The sequence below is a fragment of the Erinaceus europaeus genome, chromosome X (genome assembly GCF_950295315.1).
Source record: "Erinaceus europaeus chromosome X, mEriEur2.1, whole genome shotgun sequence".
Taxonomy (NCBI): Eukaryota; Metazoa; Chordata; class Mammalia; order Eulipotyphla; family Erinaceidae; genus Erinaceus; species Erinaceus europaeus.
In genome coordinates, this window is record NC_080185.1 from 113556883 (window position 1) to 113574899 (window position 18017).

The window sequence follows — 18017 nt, forward strand, 5'->3', positions numbered from 1 at the left end:
GTCAGTTTTTTTTAATGTACATATTAAGCTCTTTCTCCAGCCTTACCCTCCTTCCCTTTTGCTTCATCCTCATCCCCATTCTTCAGATTTTACACCATCATCACTTCTTCATCCTGACCTCCATGACTAGGCTGCTGTGATCACATATACTAACTTTGATATTTGACTGGCATTTGCTTGCTGGAGGGGGAAATTATTGGATGTGTGAATCTTGTACTTATCTATGTTCTCTGTTGGATCCACTGTGTCACCACAGTTATTACTATAGAAGAAGTACTAACTTGATGTTTTCAAATGAGTGAATAAATACACTTTCCTGAATGTCCTTGAGGTCTGGGAACTCATTCCTATGACTGATCTACCTGATTCTCCAAACACTTGAAGAGGCAACTTAGGCTTCCAACAGTTTCTCAGGGATCCGGTCCCTATCTCACTCTGGTAAATGCTGGTTTCAGGAGCCCCTGGCAGCAGTAGATTTCACCCTCTATCTGCAAGCAGAACATTCATGTTTGCTATGCTTTAGAAAGTTATTTTTGCACCTGAGAATACTCACTTTTTTCCATATAAATTAATGGTAATAGTTTTCATAGGACCAAAAGTAACCTTCCAAATTATATCAAATAGGGATGCTGCTCTTTAAGATATCAGGGGAAACCTGTACCCTGGCTCTTGGTGGCTCTTATGAACTCAGGTGGTATCCTTGGCACTAGGCTCTGGGCAGGTTCCAATGAATCCATGCTCCTAGTTTACTCCTGCATTTGCCAGGTTCAGTGGTTATGCACAGTTCTTGTGTCCTCAGGCTCACAGTAGAGTCCTATGAACCTAGGGCCTAGTTCAGTGTGATGCATGCTAGATTCTAGTGACCTCCAAGGCAACCCCTGTAACCCCCAGGCTTTCAATGGGGCTCTTGAAAACTCACTCTCAGACAATTCTTGTGGAACTAGGCTATCAGTGGATTTGTACAGACACAAGCTCCCAGAATGCTCCAGCACCAGTAATTCCCATAGCTCTAGGTGGGTCTTATGGGCCCAATGCCCTTAAACTCAGGACCCACATGGGCACCTACTATTCCAAGTTGCGTATTAGTTCCTATGGTCACATATTCTTGGTCTATTAGAGCACTAGATCAACCACCACAGACCCAACTTTACTTCCAGGCTAGTTCACAAGACCCCAGATTGCATGAAACTCCTGCAGCTCTTGGCCCCAGGCTAATCCTAGTACCAATCTGATTCCTGTGGTCCTGGCCTCCAAGATGGATCCTACAAAACCAGGGTTCCAGGATTTCCCCTGCCAGACTGCTCTCATGGACCAAGAAACTAGACCTAATGGTCTTGGTATCTGGTTGGCCACAATGAACTCAGGATCCAAGACTGTCTTTGCATACCTAGGTCCCAGGTCCATTCTCATTTTTAATAAACCCCATCGATATGACCTTGGGCCTGTATTGTATCTATTCATATTTAGCACAGGAGCCTGTGTGACCTCTGAGTCTTTGTCAGTCTAAGCTCGCAGACCATGGTCACAGCTAGGAACATTGTAGGCTGCACTCATTTCAGGACCAGTCTTCCTCAAGTGGCAGAGTTGGCTGGTCCAGCCTCCCTTTGGAGAGTGGGGCAGTCACTACCATTTCTGCTCTACATGAGGGGGCAGTTCCTGTAGAGGCCCACAAGAGGGATTATGATGATGTTCCTGATGGAAGTGACCAGTGATGGGGGAGAGAGGAATTTGTTAGAGGTCTGGGTCCATCATATCTATATGAGAATCCAAGAATTCCCTGACTAGAGCCCCAGATTATGCCTTCTTTCCTATAAGTTGAAAATGAGCAACTTTATAAACTCAGTGTATACTTTTGCTCAATAAACTTACTGGATTTTTTAAGCTTCTACATTTAAGTATCATGGAATTATATTGTTTTCTCACCACAATTTACTGCAAATGCTGGAAGGCTAGTAAAAAATGGATGATAATATCAAATTGAGGTTAGCGGGCCAGGTGGTGGCACACCTTGTTAAGCATACACACTACAGTGTACAAAGACCTGTGTTTGAGCCCCTACTCTCCACCTGCAGGGGGAAATTTTCACAAGTGGTGAAGTAGAGCTGTAGGTGTCTTTCTCCCTATCTCCCCCTCCTCTCTCAATTTCTCTCTGTCTCTACTTAATGATAAATAAGTAAAATTAAGAAAAAAAAATAAAACTAATAAACCTGAAAAAAATTGTTTGAGGTTAGAAAAGACTACTAAATACGATTTTCCAGAGGAAATGAGCGATTGTGTATCCATCCTGGGGTGTGGAGGCTACTGAACTAGGCCCATTTGTTTATGTGTATTTATTTTAAATGTTGTGTTTGAGGGTTGAATATACACAGAAAAAGACACATATATATTTAAGTTTACACTTTGAATTTTCACACAAGAACACACACACACACACACAAACTAACCCTAGATCAAGAAAAACAACATAACCAGCAGCTTAAAAGCAGCTTCTGAGCACAGACACCCCCAAGCTAGTCACAACCCTGACTTAGCACACCCTCCATTAGCTGACCTGTTTCTGTTGTTTATTTAGATAAATGCATATGATATATACTCCTTTGTGTCTGGCTTCTTTCCTCTATGTTAGATTCTCCCATGTTATTGTGTGTAGTTGTATATTGGTCAGTCACGTGGCAGATATTTTCTTTTCTTTTTTTATTAGTGATCTAATTAATAGTTATTTACATGATTTAAAGTAATAGGGGTATAATTCAAAATCTTGGAATACTTGGTGAATTTGTGTGTCATCTTTGCACAGGGGACGTGCTAATCTTCTTTGTATTATTCCAATTTTAGTATATGTGCTGCCAAAGCAAGCACCCATTTATTTTTCCATTGTGTGAAATGTATCTCCAATCCCATTGTTGATGGACATTTGGGTGTTTTCCAGTTAGGGGCTGCTGTGTACTGCTGTGAGCATCCTAATACACCTTTCAGCACACATTATGTGTGTATTTCTGTTGGATAAATGCCTAAGAGTGGAATTACTGGGTCATAAGGTATGTGAATATTTGGCTCTAGCAGATTTTATGTCCATTTTTTTAAGCTGTAGAGGTGGTTCTGATTCCTGGACAGTGCTGAGAACTGTTGATATATAATATCTACCCAAAAGGAAGGTTTAAAGCCACACTATCAAAGCTTGGATGAGCTCATTAAAGATGAAGAAGATGGACTACAGGGATCATCCAAACTGCCTCACAGATAATGCCAATATCTGTTGCTTCAGTAGTTAGCTTGTCTTTTCCGTAGGGGTTCAGAGTGGAGGAGGTGTTAATATTATATTCTGGTTCTCTCATTTTCTTTCCTCCTTTGGTTCGACCCTGATTTCTCTCAGGTTCAGCAAAGTGGAATGCTTACCAAGAACTGAGACTGAGGGGAAGCATTGCAAAGTACTGTTAATTATTAATGAAATGAATTTGCATCAAACCAGAGGGATTAAAGTGGCTTAAAATGAATAGCAAGTTCTTGATAAGGTTTTTGCTATTCTCAGGTGACTGGAATGATGCACTCGTGTTGGAGCACGTTAATTTAATAGAAGCACTGTTCCCTTGTTGTGGCTCTGGGCTGGACGTGAGCCCAGCCCCGGGACAGCAGGTTCCAAAGCAGTTTCTACTCATGTGGCTATAGTGAACCAAAGTGACACAAAGACAAGTGACTGGGAAGACGCTGTAACCATACCTCAATGTCCAATGCCATTGTCCTACATCACCACCAGTACTGGAGGGAGAAAAGTGCCTGGCCATAGTGTCAGACAGATCTCACTTCACACCCCTGCTTACCTTTACCTGCGGTGTGACCTTGAGCAGGTTACTGAACCTCTTTGAGCCTTCTGATGTCTTCCTTTGTAAAATGAGTTGGTGACACATTCCTCCAGAGATTGTATGTGAAGTGCCTGGTTCACCTGGGGCACCCATCAAATAGCAATTACTATTACTGATGGTATTTGTGAGATGCTGGTTGGGGATATACACCTGAATGATAGGGAATGCAGTCTTGGAAAGGTGGTGGTGCTCTAGAGACTCACTTTTGGACAGAGGGCAAAGAGCAACATTTCCTGCTGCTGCAGATTCAAAGACAGTCTTTGAGTCTGTGTAGTAGAGAGGTTTGCCCCCCAGAATTTTCTGTTACTTCATTGCACACACATGGACATACAGGCACACCAGTGTGTCAGGGGGGTATGGGATACTGGTGTGAAGTGTGAAGACTAGGAAGATCATAAGGAGGCTCATCAGGGCACTCCGAACAAGGCAGTGTCCTAACTGAATATTCCTTTAGGGATCCTGTCCTGACCAGAAGGAAACTCACCTTGAAGGTCATATTCTACCTCATATGATCTCTGTACTCCTTGACCACAGTGGACTGGACCATGGAGTCATGTTTATGTTAGGGCCCTTTAGCATGCCTTGATCATCACTTCAAAATGTTTATAAATTTTGAAAAAATCTTTATTTAGGTATTTTAGTGAGAAGGAGGGAGAGAGAAAGGAGAGAGAGAGAGAGAGAGAGAGAGAGAGAGAGAGATCAGTGCACTGTTCTGCTTTAGCTTATAGTGATGCCAAAGATTGGGGGTTTGAATCTAGGACCTCAGGCATGAAAGTGTGGTGCACTACTGTTTCAGTCTAACTTAGCCTCTGAGAACTTATTTTGTGCAAAACATCAAGGTAAACACTTCTCATGTGTGAGCTCTTCTGATAAACCCATTAAGGAGATATATTTCCTCCACTTTAGAAATGAAAACACTGAAGCTTATTTTAGTTCAGTGACTTTACATATTACAAGAAAGCTCAGATATCTTTTTTTCTAATTACGTGCCCTAAAACACCCCCTTCACAGCTTCACCATTGGTGGACAGCAATATGGCTCCAGAGGCAGATGACCTCACCAGTGTGTCCTGGAACCTCACATTCCGAGAACCTTATCCCACTAGGGAAATATAGGCTGGGAGTGTGGATAAACCTGCCAATGACCATGTTGAGCAGAGAAGCAATTACAAAAGCCAAACCTCCCACCTTCTGCACCTCATAAGGATCTTGGGTCCATACTGCCAGGAGGATAAAAAATATGGAACCTTCCAATGGAGGGGGTGGGATACAGAGCTCTGCTGGTTGGAATTGTATTGTATCCCTCTTATCCTACAATCTTGTTAATAATTATTAAATCACTAATAAAAATATGGCTCCAGAGCTGGGAACTGCTCTGATGTTCAGCAGTAACCATATTCAGAGTGACTGTGGTACCTCTGTGGACAGCTTTGTATTTATTTCTTGAAGTTGGTGATTTAGCGTGGATCATTTAAAATTTCGAGGAAATTACCCTCATTTTATTGAAGGCAAGCCATTTGTTTAGTAATTAAAAGGTACTTTTATATTTAAATAATGTATAATTCAATGAATACCAGTAGCTGCATTACTGGGTACCAGGATCATACAATAAACATTTGAAAAACACTTGGCAATTTTTGAGATGGCAAAGTAATTAACTGATGAGTTTCAGTACACCTTATGTAGTAGATAAGTAACATAATAATCAATGTTTTAGAGACATTAAGTAATTTCTAGGAACTTAATCTGTACCCAGGTTACCTACTGAAAGATATAATGCAGCCTCAGGACTCAGCATCACTAACTAGTTTTCCAACCAGTTCCTTGGAAAGAGAGAAAACCCCAGAATGGTTGCATTCATCACAAAACTGGTTTTTATTGAGTTGTAAGATCTTTAGAATTAGATTTACAGACAATTCAGTACTATCCTCAACACTCCCATTCTGTAAGTTTAATACTGGTAGATTTCTATCAGATCATTCACTCAATAAATATTTGTTTTGTCACTATGATGTATAGACATTGGGTTACATTCAAGAGATACAACCCTAGGCAACAGAGAGCTTACACTGGGAGGTACAGACAAGTAAAACCAATTTCGTGAAACTGCTTCTTCTTCTTCTAGCGTTTGCCCTTCTTCCGTAGCCAGTCAACAGCGTCAGGTTGAGCCTAATGTAAAGTTTCGAGACCTCCTTTGAATCTGGAGAGGTGGCAGTCGTTGACTATGTGGGTCATAGTCTGTCTGTAGCCGCAGGGGCAGTTCGGGTCATCTCTGGCTCCCCAGCGATGGAACATAGCGGCGCACCGGCCATGGCCTGTTCGATAGCGATTGAGGAGCGCCCAATCATAACGTGCTAGGTCAAAGCCAGGTTGACGCTTGCAGGGGTCTGTGATGAGGTGTTTGTTCTTTACCTCAGCTGACTGCCAACTCTGTTTCCAAGAGTCTGGAACAGAGAAGTTCAGTGTAGGTGTAGGGGACCAGATTGGGTGACGAGACGTCAAGCGTTGGACAGGGTGGGTGAAGATATCCGCGTATATTGGCAGGTCCGGTCGAGCGTAGATGTGGGAAATGAACTTAGATGATGCTGCATCCCGACGAATATCTGGCGGGGCAATGTTGCTAAGAACTGGCAGCCATGGAACCGGGGTGGAACGGATGGTTCCAGAAATTATCCTCATGGAGGAATATAATTTGGAATCGACCAAGTGGACATGGGGGCTACGGAACCATACTGGGGCACAGTATTCTGCAGTGGAATAGCATAATGCTATTATGATGATGATCGTAGTGTGGAAGCGCTCGTGCCCCATGAGGAGCTGGCCAGTCTTGCAATGATGTGATTCCTCGCGCCCACCTTTGCTGCAGTTTTTATGAGATGTTTGTGAAATGACAGAGTGCGATCAAGAGTAACGCCAAGATAGACTGGCTGGGCTTCATGCCGGATTCTCGTATCGCCAAGCTGCACATTAAGCTCATGCGAGGCCGAGGCATGGTGTAGATGGAAAACAGATGATACCGTTTTTGCAGTGCTAGGGATTAGTCGCCATTTTTTACAGTAATCAGATATCAGAGACATGTCTTTCGTGAGTGTTTCCTCAAGGATGTCGAACTGCTGAGAAGTGGGAAACACACACACACACACACACACACACACACACTTTGAAGAGACAGGATTGAGCTATGATAGGTGAAGCTTATGTCTGCTAGGGCGTGGTTCTGTTGTCCCAGAGTCTTTACCAGAACCTGGTAAAACAGTGATTTTCAAATTGTGGCAGATGTAAGAGCCATCCAGAACTTTGTATAATACCAAAACCAAGGCTGGTCCTGCCTCACTGTAACCAACCAGTGCTTCTGTGTTCAGTTACCCAGGCAATCCTGACACAAGTTTAAGTTTGAATACCACTGCCACAGATCAATAATGGATAGACTATGACATGCTTGGCAGTTTATTTTCTGTGTTTCTTTCTGAAATGTGGATAGGATCTATGATAGAATATTTGATTTCAAGAGACTTTGGATTGTTTGATGCTAAATTACTCACAGTGGAAAAATGCAATTTTATATCTCTTGTTATGTTGGTTACCTTCCCCCTGACCTATATCTTTGGTGTTTTGCACTCATTTTCTTTGAAGTTGTTTTCTTAGCTAAAACATTCTTATTGAAGAGTGTTTCTATGACGTAAGGATGTGGGATTAAGTAGGAAATACTGGCACCATAACAGAGGCAAATACTTGACTGAAGTGAGCCTGTCTTGGGGGAGAATCCTTATTTACTATTGATTTTTTTTTTTTTTGCTGCCTTGTCATTTCCATTGACTTGAGATAGGGTTCAAATCTAAACTTTCTATTCATGACTGTGTGATGTGGAGAAAGTTACTTCACCTTTATGTGCTTCCAATTCCCAATCTGTAAAATTCTTTGGGGGGGGGGCTTGGCAATGATAATATCCATGTAATTGGGAATAAGCTAAGTTAACATGATAGCTCTTGAATCTGACATTTGGTAAATGCTAAGTAAATGTTGCTGATTTTGTTTTGTTTTATCAATACATCATTTATATCAGTGCATCCCAAATATGTCATCCCCCCTTTGTACCTCTTGTTTTTGTTCTGGACTATGTTCAGGTAAAAGACCATTGGGTTGTGGAAAGACTCACTTAAAAAGAATCAGGGTCTCATAAAGGAGTCAAATCAAATTAAAGCAGCCTCAGGGTTACTGCCAGTACTTCTGATAAACATACAATGTTTGGAAATTGTGGCTTGAGGCTTTGGAGCAGATCCTGTTCTCAACCCAGGTTGATGTGAAAGTGAAATGGGCTGAAGACTGACTGTATGGCTTCCCCAGAGCTTCCTAGGACGAATTGCCTTTCTGCCCTGATCACGGCCCACCTCCTTGCCATTTCCCAGAACATGGCACAAGGGCCAAGGTGAGAACTATGTGGTCGGCTGTGTGTAGAGTTGTGCTAGGAGACTGCTTCTGAGGTGAAACTTGATGTTTGTATTTTCTATTTTGTTTTATTAAAATCTAGTATGGAAATGATCCATTCAAAAGTTTGCTGACTCACACCTTCGGGAACCCATCATGGTCCCGTGAATACACTCCCTGAGCCTCTGCTCTCAGGCAGGCCTCTGGACATTTCTTGATTCTTCCTTCCTAGATTCTACCTGAGAACTCAGGGCTCCTCCTTTCCAGCTCTCCCCATCTCTCACAGGCTTTACTACTAACCCTTCACTTCTGGTTATATGTCATCCTGCTTTTTTTGTTTGTTTTAGTATATTGAGAGACCTGGTGATGGTACACTTGTTAGAGTGCACACATTACCATATACAAAGACCCAGGATTAAATCCCCATTCCCGTCTTTGGTCTTTGGAGGAATTCTTCATGAGCAGTGGAGTGGCGCTGCCGGTGTCTCTTCTCTCTGTGTCTTTCTGTCTCTCACTCTCTATAAAAAATGGTCACTGGGAATGGTGGAGTCCTACAGACACGGATGGCAGAAAACCAAAACAAACAGTCCCCCTGCCCCAGGATATTCACTGCTGCCCATTCTCTCCTAAGAAGAGTAGCATATAGACTTTCTTACTATAGACAGAAGCAAACCCATGAAGGTAAGAATTTTATGCATAGATAGTATGGAAAATAAGAATTGCTGCAGCAGTATACTTATTTCCCCTTAAATATGGTTACCTGTGTTTTGGTCATTTCTATAACCCATTTTACATCAGGTTTCTACATTTTCATCTTGGTTCTCACATACCGGTTATTTTTACCATTTTTTTTAAAGATCTATGTATTGAAAAAGTAACCAAACTATCTCTTAGATTGTGTGAAAAATGATAGTGGTTTTGTGGGGGTCATAGGATTTTGGTTGTGGGTGCAATGGGTTGTACAAACATGTCTAGGTGTGAATCTATATCCTTAAAATCTTAGGATTTGCAAACCAATGTTAAGTCTATATTAACAAAATCTTACAAAATAAAATAAAACAAAGACAGGAGAAAGATTGTATTTATCTGTTTATTTTTATGAGCAAGAGCAGAGAACCATTCTGGTATATGAAGTACTGAGACTGAAAGATCTGCTGACCCACTTCCTTGCCTGTCTCCTTGCCGACCCCACACCAATTCTTAAAGAAACAGCTCTCATGCTTTAGTACCTAGTGTGATGACCACCTTTATATTCTACTGGTTTTTTTTTTAAATAATTTATTTCTTTATTGGGGAATTAATGTTTTACATTCAACAGTAAATACAATAGTTTGTACATGCATAACATTCCCCAGTTTCCCATTTAACAATACAACCCGCACTATGTCATTTATCATCCTTCATGGACCTGTATTCTCCTCACCCACCCACCCCAGAGTCTTTTACTTTGGTGCAATACGCCAGTTCCATTTCAGGTTCTACGTGTGTTTTCTTTTCTGATCTTGTTTTTCAACTTCTGCTTGAGAGTGAGATCATCCCATATTCATCCTTCTGTTTCTGACTTATTTCACTCAACATGATTTTTTCAAGGTCCATCCAAGATCGGCTGAAAACGGTGAAGTCACAATTTTTTACAGCTGAGTAGTATTCCATTGTGTATATAGACCACAACTTGCTCAGCCACTCATCTGTTGTTGGACACCTGGGTTGCTTCCAGGTTTTGGCTATTAGAAATTGTGCTGCCAAGAACATATGTGTACACAGATCTTTTTGGATGGGTGTGTTGGGTTCCTTAGGATATATCCCCAGGAGGGGGATTGCAGGGTCATAGGGTAGGTCCATTTCTAGCCTTCTGAGAGTTCTCCAGACTGTTCTCCACAGAGGTTGGACCAATTGACATTCCCACCAGCAGTGCAGGAGGGTTCCTTTGACCCCACACCCTCTCCAGCATTTGCTCCTGTTATCTTTTCTGATGTATGACATTCTCACAGGAGTGAAGTGATATCTCATTGTTGTCTTGATTTGCATTTCTCTGACAATCAGAGACTTGGAGCATTTTTTCATGTGTTTCTCGGCCTTTTGGATCTCTTCTGTGGTGAATATTCTGTCCAAGTCCTCCCCCCATTTTTGGATGGGGTTATTTGTTGTCTTGTTGTTGAGTCTGGCAAGCTCTTTATATATGTTGGTTATTAAACTCTTATCTGATGTATGGCATGTAAAGATCTTCTCCCATTCTGTGAGGGTTGTCTTGGTTTGGGTAGTGGTTTCTTTTGCTGTGAAGAAGCTTTTTAATTTGATGTAGTCCCATAGGTTTATACTTGCCTTAGTCTTCCTTGTAATTGGATTCGTTTCATTGAAAATGTCTTTAAAATTTATGCGGAAAAAAGTTCTGCCAATATTTTCCTCTAAGTATCTGATAGTTTCTGGTCTAACATCCAAGTCCTTGATCCACTTGGAATTTACTTTTATATTTGGTGAAGTACAGTGATTCAGTTTCATTCTTCTGCATGTTTCAACCCATTGTTTCCAACACCATTTGTTGAAGAGACTCTGCTTTCCCCATGTAATAGTCTGGGCCCCTTTGTCAAAAATGAGATGTCCATAGGTGTGGGGCCTCATTTCTGAGCTCTCAGTTCTATTCCACTGGTCAGTGTGTCTGTTCATGTTCCAGTACCAAGCAATTTTGATGACAATGGCCCTATAATACAGTTTGAGATCTGGGAGTGTGATGCCTCCGGTTCTGTTCTTTTTTCTCAAGATTGTTTTGGCAATTCTAGGTCTTTTTTGGTTCCAGATAAACATTTGCAGCATTTTTTCTATTCTCCTAAAAAATGTGCTTGGGATTTTGATGGGGATAGCATTAAATTTGTAGATGGCTCTGGGTAATATATTCATTTTGATGATGTTAATTCTTCCAACCCATGAACATGGAATATCTTTCCACTTCTTTGTGTCTTTTTCAATTTCTTTGAGTAATGACTCATAATTTGCAGTATACAAGTCTTTCACTTCTTTGGTTAGGTTTACTCCTAGATATTTTATAGTTTTTGTTGCTATAGAAAAAGGAACTGATTTCTGGATTTCAATTTCTTCTAACTTAGTGTTTGCATAGAGGAATGCCACTGACTTTTGAATGTTAATTTTATAGCCTGATACCTTACTGTATTGCCTGATGATTTCCAAAAGCTTCTTGCTGGATTCCTTAGGTTTTTCCATGTATACTATCATGTCATCTGCAAATAAGGAGAGTTTGACTTCTTCTCTTCCAATCTGTATGCCTTTAATTCCTTGCTCCTGCCTGATTGCTATGGCAAGAACTTCCAACATTATGTTGAATAGTAATGGTGATAGTGGGCAGCCCTGTCTAGTACCTGATCTGAGGGGAAATGCTTCCAGTTTTTCACCATTGAGTATGATGTTGGCTGTAGGTTTGCTATATATAGACTCCACTATCTTCAGGAATTTTCCATCTATTCCCATTTTTTGTAGTGTTTTGATCATAAAGGGATGTTGTATTTTGTCAAAGGCTTTCTCTGCATCTATTGATATGACCATGTGGTTTTTGGTCTTGCTTTTGTTGATGTGGTGGATCACATTGATTGATTTACGTATATTAAACCAACCTTGCATGCCTGGGATAAACCCCACTTGGTCATGATGAACAATCTTTTTGATATACTGCTGTATCCGGTTGGCTAGAATTTTGTTCAATATTTTCACATCTATGTTCATCAGAGATATTGGTCTGTAGTTTTCTTTTTTGGTTGTGTCCCTGTCTGCTTTTGGTATCAGGGTGATGTTGGCTTCATAGAAGCTGGCAGGAAGTATTCCAGTGTCTTCAATCTTCTGGAAGACTTTTAAAAGTAGAGGTATTAGTTCTTCTTTGAAAGTTTTGTAGAATTCATTTGTAAAACCATCTTGTCCAGGACTTTTATTTTTGGGAAGATTTTTGATAACTGTTTCAATTTCATTAGCTGTGATGGGCCTGTTCATGTTATCCACTTCCTCTTTACTTAGTTTTGGAAATTGGTAGGTATCTAGGAAATCATTCATTTCTTCCAGGTTCTCTAGCTTGGTGGCATATAGTTGTTCATAGAAGCCTCGCATGATATGTTGAATTTCTGCAGTGTCTTTTGTGATTTCTCCTCTTTCATTTACTATCCGATTTATTTGGGTCTTCTCCCTTTTTTGTTTTGTGAGTCTGGCTGAAGGTTTGTCGATTTTGTTTACTCTTTCGAAGAACCAACATTTACTTTCGTTGATCTTTTGTATGGTTTTCCTATTCTCAATGTTATTTATTTCTGCCCTAACTTTAGTGATTTCTGTCCTTCTGGTTGCTTTAGGGTTCCTTTGTTGTTCTTCTTCTAGGTCTTTGAGATGTGCAATCAGGCTGTTTATTTGTGCCTTTTCTTGTTTCCTAATGTGTGCTTGTATAGCTATGAACTTCCCTCTTAGGACTGCTTTAGCTGTGTCCCAAATATTTTGATAGCTTGTGTCTTCATTTTCATTGAACTCTCGAAACATTTTGATTTCTTCCTTGATTTCTTCTTTGACCCAGAAGTTGTTAAGAAGTGTACTGTTGAGCTTCCACATTTTGGGACTGTTACTAATCTTTTGTTGATTGTTAAGTGTTAGTTTAATTCCACTGTGGTCTGAGAAGATGCTTGGGATGATTTCAGTGCTCTTGAGTTGGCTGATGCTGTCTTTGTGACCTAACATATGGTCTATCCTTGAGAATGATCCATGTGGATTTGAGTAAAATGTGTATTCCAGTTTCTTGGGATGAATGACTGAAAATGTCCAATAGTTCTAGTTTATCTATCTCTTCATTTAGCTCCCTTATGTCTTTACTGATTTTCTTCCTGGATGATCTGTCAAGTTGAGATAGTGGGGTGGTGAAGTCCCCTACTATGATTGTGTTACTGTTAATATATTGCTGTAGCTCTTTCAGTAGAAGTTTGATGTATTTAGATGGCTTCTCATTGGGTGCATAGATATTAATAATTGTTAAGTCCTCTTGATTGACTGATCCTCTGAGCATTAAGTAGTGTCCATTCCTATCTTTGTTAATCTTATCTATTTTAAAGTCTATCATGTCAGATATGAGAATAGCTGTCCCTGCCCTTTTTTGTGGGCCATTGGCTTGTATGATAGTTTTCCATCCTTTCACTTTAAGTCTGTGTTTGTTTTGTTGAGTTAGGTGAGTTTCCTGTAGACAACATATTGTTGGGTTGTGTTTTCTGATCCATCTTCCTACTCTGTGTCTTTTAATAGGTGAATTCAGGCCATTGACATTTATTGATATCAAAGATTGAAGATATTTTAACGCCATTCTTGTAGAGTTTTAGAGTGTTTTGATATATGTCCTATTTGTGGTGGTCTGGTTGTTTATAGGAGACCTTTCAGAAATTCTTTCAGGGCATTCTTGGTGATGGTTGCTTCCTTCAACTGTTGCTTGTCTGAGAAGGTTTTGATGCCTCCATCTAGTCTGAATGACAGTCTAGCAGGATATAGTATTCTTGGCTGAAAGCCTTTCTCATTGAGCGCTCGATAGATATCTTGCCATTCTCTTCTGGCCTGTAGTGTTTGTATGGAGAAGTCTGCTGCTAATCTTATGGGTTTTCCTTTGTAGGTGACTCTTTGTTTTTCTCTTGCAGCCTTGAGGATCCTTTCTTTATCTTTATTCCTTTCCATTCTAAGTATGACATGTCTTGGTGTCTTTAGGTCTGGGTTAATTCATTTTGGGACCCTCTGGGCTTCTTGAATCTTTATGTCTTTGGTGTTGTCTAGACTAGAGAAATTTTCAGCTATTATGGCCTGGAGAATGCTTTCTTCCTCTCCTTCTCTTTCTTCCTCTGGTAAGCCAATAATGCGTATATTGTTTCTTTTGAAGTCATCCCATAGGACTCTGTTGTTTTTAGCATCTCTTAATCTCTTTTTGAGATCTCTTACTTCTTTTTTAGTTGTCTCTAATTCATCCTCAATCTTGCTAATTCTGTCTTCAGCCTCATAGATTCTATTCTCTTTGCCCTCTACTGCTTTCTGGAGTTCATCTATTTTGTTGCCCTGCTCTGATATTGTTTTAGCTTGTTCAGCTAGTTGCCTTCTTAGCTCTGCGATTTCAGCTTTCAGCTCTCTAATAACCATGAGATTATTAGAATTTTCTTCCATATTCTCATTTGTTGTTCCTGCATTTCTGATTACAATTTTTTCAAATTCTTTACTCACTCCTGTTATTATTTCCTTGGCTAATGTTTGGATGTTGAACTCGTTGTTTTGTGCTTCACCCTCTGGAGGACTTTTAGCTGGACTCTTGTCCTGGTTTGAGTCTCCAATATTTTTTCTTGTTGTTTTAACCATTTTATATATTATGTTATGAGTTCCCTTTATCAGTACTTTTCAAATTATTGATCACTATTCCCTGGATTGACTTGTGTGTAAGTAAGTTAATTCAAGGTTTTACCATGGTGGAAATTAACAGTTTTTTCAGTCCCTGAGTTGGAGCTCAGTGGTGTAAAAGCCTCTTTTTTTTTCTTTCCTGTAGGCTATGGGAGCCTGAGGGCTTTTAAACTATCAATAGGCTTCTTAGCTTAATCACTGACTCCTAACCAAGAGATAAAGCAGGGTGTGGCAGAGATAATCCAGTGGTTATGCAAAGAGACTTTCACAGCCCCTCAGCTATGCCAGGGAGGTATAGGTCTTCTCCTGAGTTTCCCGGTTAGATCTCTGTCCCCTGGTGTCCCTCCCTCTTGCTGCTCCAGATTCTGAGGGTAGTAGCAATGGAGACTCAGAGTTGCACTTGGTGAGTCTCTGGGGAGTCCTTTCCTCCCTTCATCTGTCCCCTTGTTGGTGGAGCAGACTGGAGGTGGTGTCTCCACTGATAAACTGTTGAACTTTGAGCAGTCACTTAATCTCTCCTTAGGCTCCTCTCTCCTCTCTGTCACCAGCCACGCGTGTTTGTACTCACGGGTGATTTACTGGGTTCCTGTGGTCATTCTAGTCCTGTCTTGTTTGGGTCCAGGTGGTCTCCTTTGGTATTCCTAGCTGATCAAGGAGAGGAGAGGAGAGGAGAGGAGAGGAGAGGAGAGGAGAGGAGAGGAGAGAAAGCGATCTGCTGCTCATAGCTCCGCCGCCGGAAGTCGAATCCACCAAGCTCTATTCTACTGGTTTAACATAAATATTTTACAAGAAATTTTCCATTACCACGGAAGAAAGAGAAGATGTTTTTATGGTATTTAGACACCATTTTAGCCATGTTTAAAACCCTTAAAGATATTAGAATCATTATAGACCTATGGAAAAATTACAAACATAGTGTCTATAGTCCTCTGTATCCTTCCTACATCATCCCCAACTGGTGACTATCGTTTATTTATTTTTTAACTTCAATATTATTTTATTGAGAAACAGGATTTGTTGTCATGAGGTTACATTTTCACATTTCCTCAGTACACCTCACCCTCCACCAAGCCATTGGTGACTATTATTGCAGCTATAGAATAATACTAACCCAGGATATTGTTACTGATAGTACTCTATAGATCTTCAGTTGACACTATTTTACATGTGTTCTTGTGTGTGTGTGTGTGTGTGTGTGTTTCTTTGTGATTCTTCCCAGTGTAGACTCATATAACTGTCATCACAATCAAGACAAAGGACTATTCCACTACCACAAAACAATATGTTATGCTCCATCTTTTTATTCACAAGCTTGACAACTGCTAGCTTGCTTTTCTTTTTAGAATGCTTTAAAAAATATTTTAATGAGGGGGCTCGGTGATGGTGCACTGGGTTAAGTGCACATAGTACAAAGCTCAAGAATCCACACAAGGATCCTGATTTGAACCTTTGGCTCCCCCACCTATAGGGGTGGGGGTGGGCTGCTTCACAAGTGGTGAAGCAGGTCTGCACAAGTGTCTATCTTTCTCCCTGTCTGGCAGGACTCCCTTCTCAATTTCTCTCTGTCCTATTTAATAAAAAAATATGAAAGAAAAAAAAAGTTTGCCAGGGGCAGTGGATTTGGAGTGCTGGCACTGAGTCCCAGCAATAATCCTGGAGGAAAAAATAAAATATTTTAATGAGAGTGATACTTAGAGAAAGAAAGAGAGACCAGAGCACTGCTCAACTCTGGCTTATGGTAGTGCAAGGGACTGAATCTGGGAACTTGGAGACTCAAGCATGAGAATTTTTTGCATGATCCTTATGTTGTCTCCCCAGCCCTGGCCTGCTTTGAAATTCTATGTTGAAAATAGTATGTAATTGAAAACTTATGGTATTAACTCTTTTGAAAGTGAGTTTTATCATTATGCCCCAAATCCTTTAGATATTTATTTTTTTATTATTTTATTTTATTTATTTATTCCCTTTTGTTGCCCTTGTTGTTTTATTGTTGTAGTTATTATTGTCGTCGTTGTTGGATAGGACAGAGAGAAACGGAGAGAGGAGGGGAAGACAGAGAGGGGGAGAGAAAGATAAACACCTGCAGACCTGCTTCACCACCTGTGAAGCGACTCCTCTGCAGGTGGGGAGCCGGGGTTCGAACCGGGATCCTTATGCCGGTCCTTGTGCTTTGTGCCACCTGCGCTTAACCCGCTGCGCTACAGCCCGACTCCCTCCTTTAGATATTTCTAGGATATTGCTTATGTTGATAATTTGTGCCTTGTTATTACTGAGTAATATTCCATTGTATTGATTATTATATCATTTGCTCCCCCTTTGTCACTTGAGCTTCATCCATCTGGGATGACTTTTTTTTTTTTTCAAATAGAAAGAGCAAGGTAGCAAGATAGCTCACTTGAGTGGTACACTTTCTTTGTCATGTTTACGACCTGGGTTTGAACCCTGCCCCCATAGTAAGGGAAATTTCAGTGCTGTGGTGTCCTCTCTAATCTATCTATGTCTTTGTATTTCTATGTGGAAAAAAATTGGTCTAGAGCGGTGAGTCCACAGTGATGACAAAAAATGTAAAGAAAGAGAAAAACAAAGAAAAGACGAGAGAGACAGAGAGATATTAAAGATATAGCACCAAAACTTATTTAGTGTAGTGGGGGCCAGGTTTGAACCTGGGCCATGCACATGGCAAAGCAGGCACCCTCCCAGGCAAGTTATTGTGCTGGTCCTACTCTCTCCTATTTTTGAGTTCACCTTTGTTATGCTTTAAGGTGTTGATTTTCCTTTTTCTTTTAAAAATATTTTTATTAGTGATTTAATATTGATTTACAAAATCACAATATCATAGGGTACAACTCTGCACCATTCCCACCACAAGAGTTCTGGATCCCTCCATTGTAAGCTACCACAATTCTCCCAAGGTTGAAGATATTGGTTAACTATTAATAATCTGTCTATACTTGGCCTTTTTTAAAGTAGGTCTAATCTTCTCTTCCTTTCCAAGTCACACATACACCTATTATTATATTCAAATGCCCCTCCCTCTTCCTTCCTCTTTCTGGTTCCTAATGGAGTTGGAGTTAAGAGCCCTCTGGTCATCTTCCCCTATCATTTCTCCCCCACTGGGAGTGTGGATCAAAATTGCTTTTGGGGTGCAGAAAGTGGGAGTTCTGGCTTCTGTAATTGCTTCTCTGATGGACATGGGCATTGGCAGGTCAATCCATACCCCTAGCCTGCTTTTGTCTTTCCCTAGTGGGGCAGGGCTCTGAAGTGGTGAGGTTCCAAGGCACATTGGTGAGGTCATCTGCCCAGGGAAAGCAGGATGTAACCATGATAGCTTCTG

At 40.7% G+C, this 18017-nt stretch overlaps 1 non-coding gene across 1 annotated transcript; it reads right to left on the reverse strand.

Annotated features, from left to right (window-relative positions):
• Positions 1-2752: 2752 nt before the first annotated feature.
• On the reverse strand, positions 2753-2859 carry LOC132536009 (U6 spliceosomal RNA). The gene has a single exon (XR_009547710.1). It is a non-coding gene; the product is annotated as a U6 spliceosomal RNA (small nuclear RNA).
• Positions 2860-18017: the final 15158 nt, after the last annotated feature.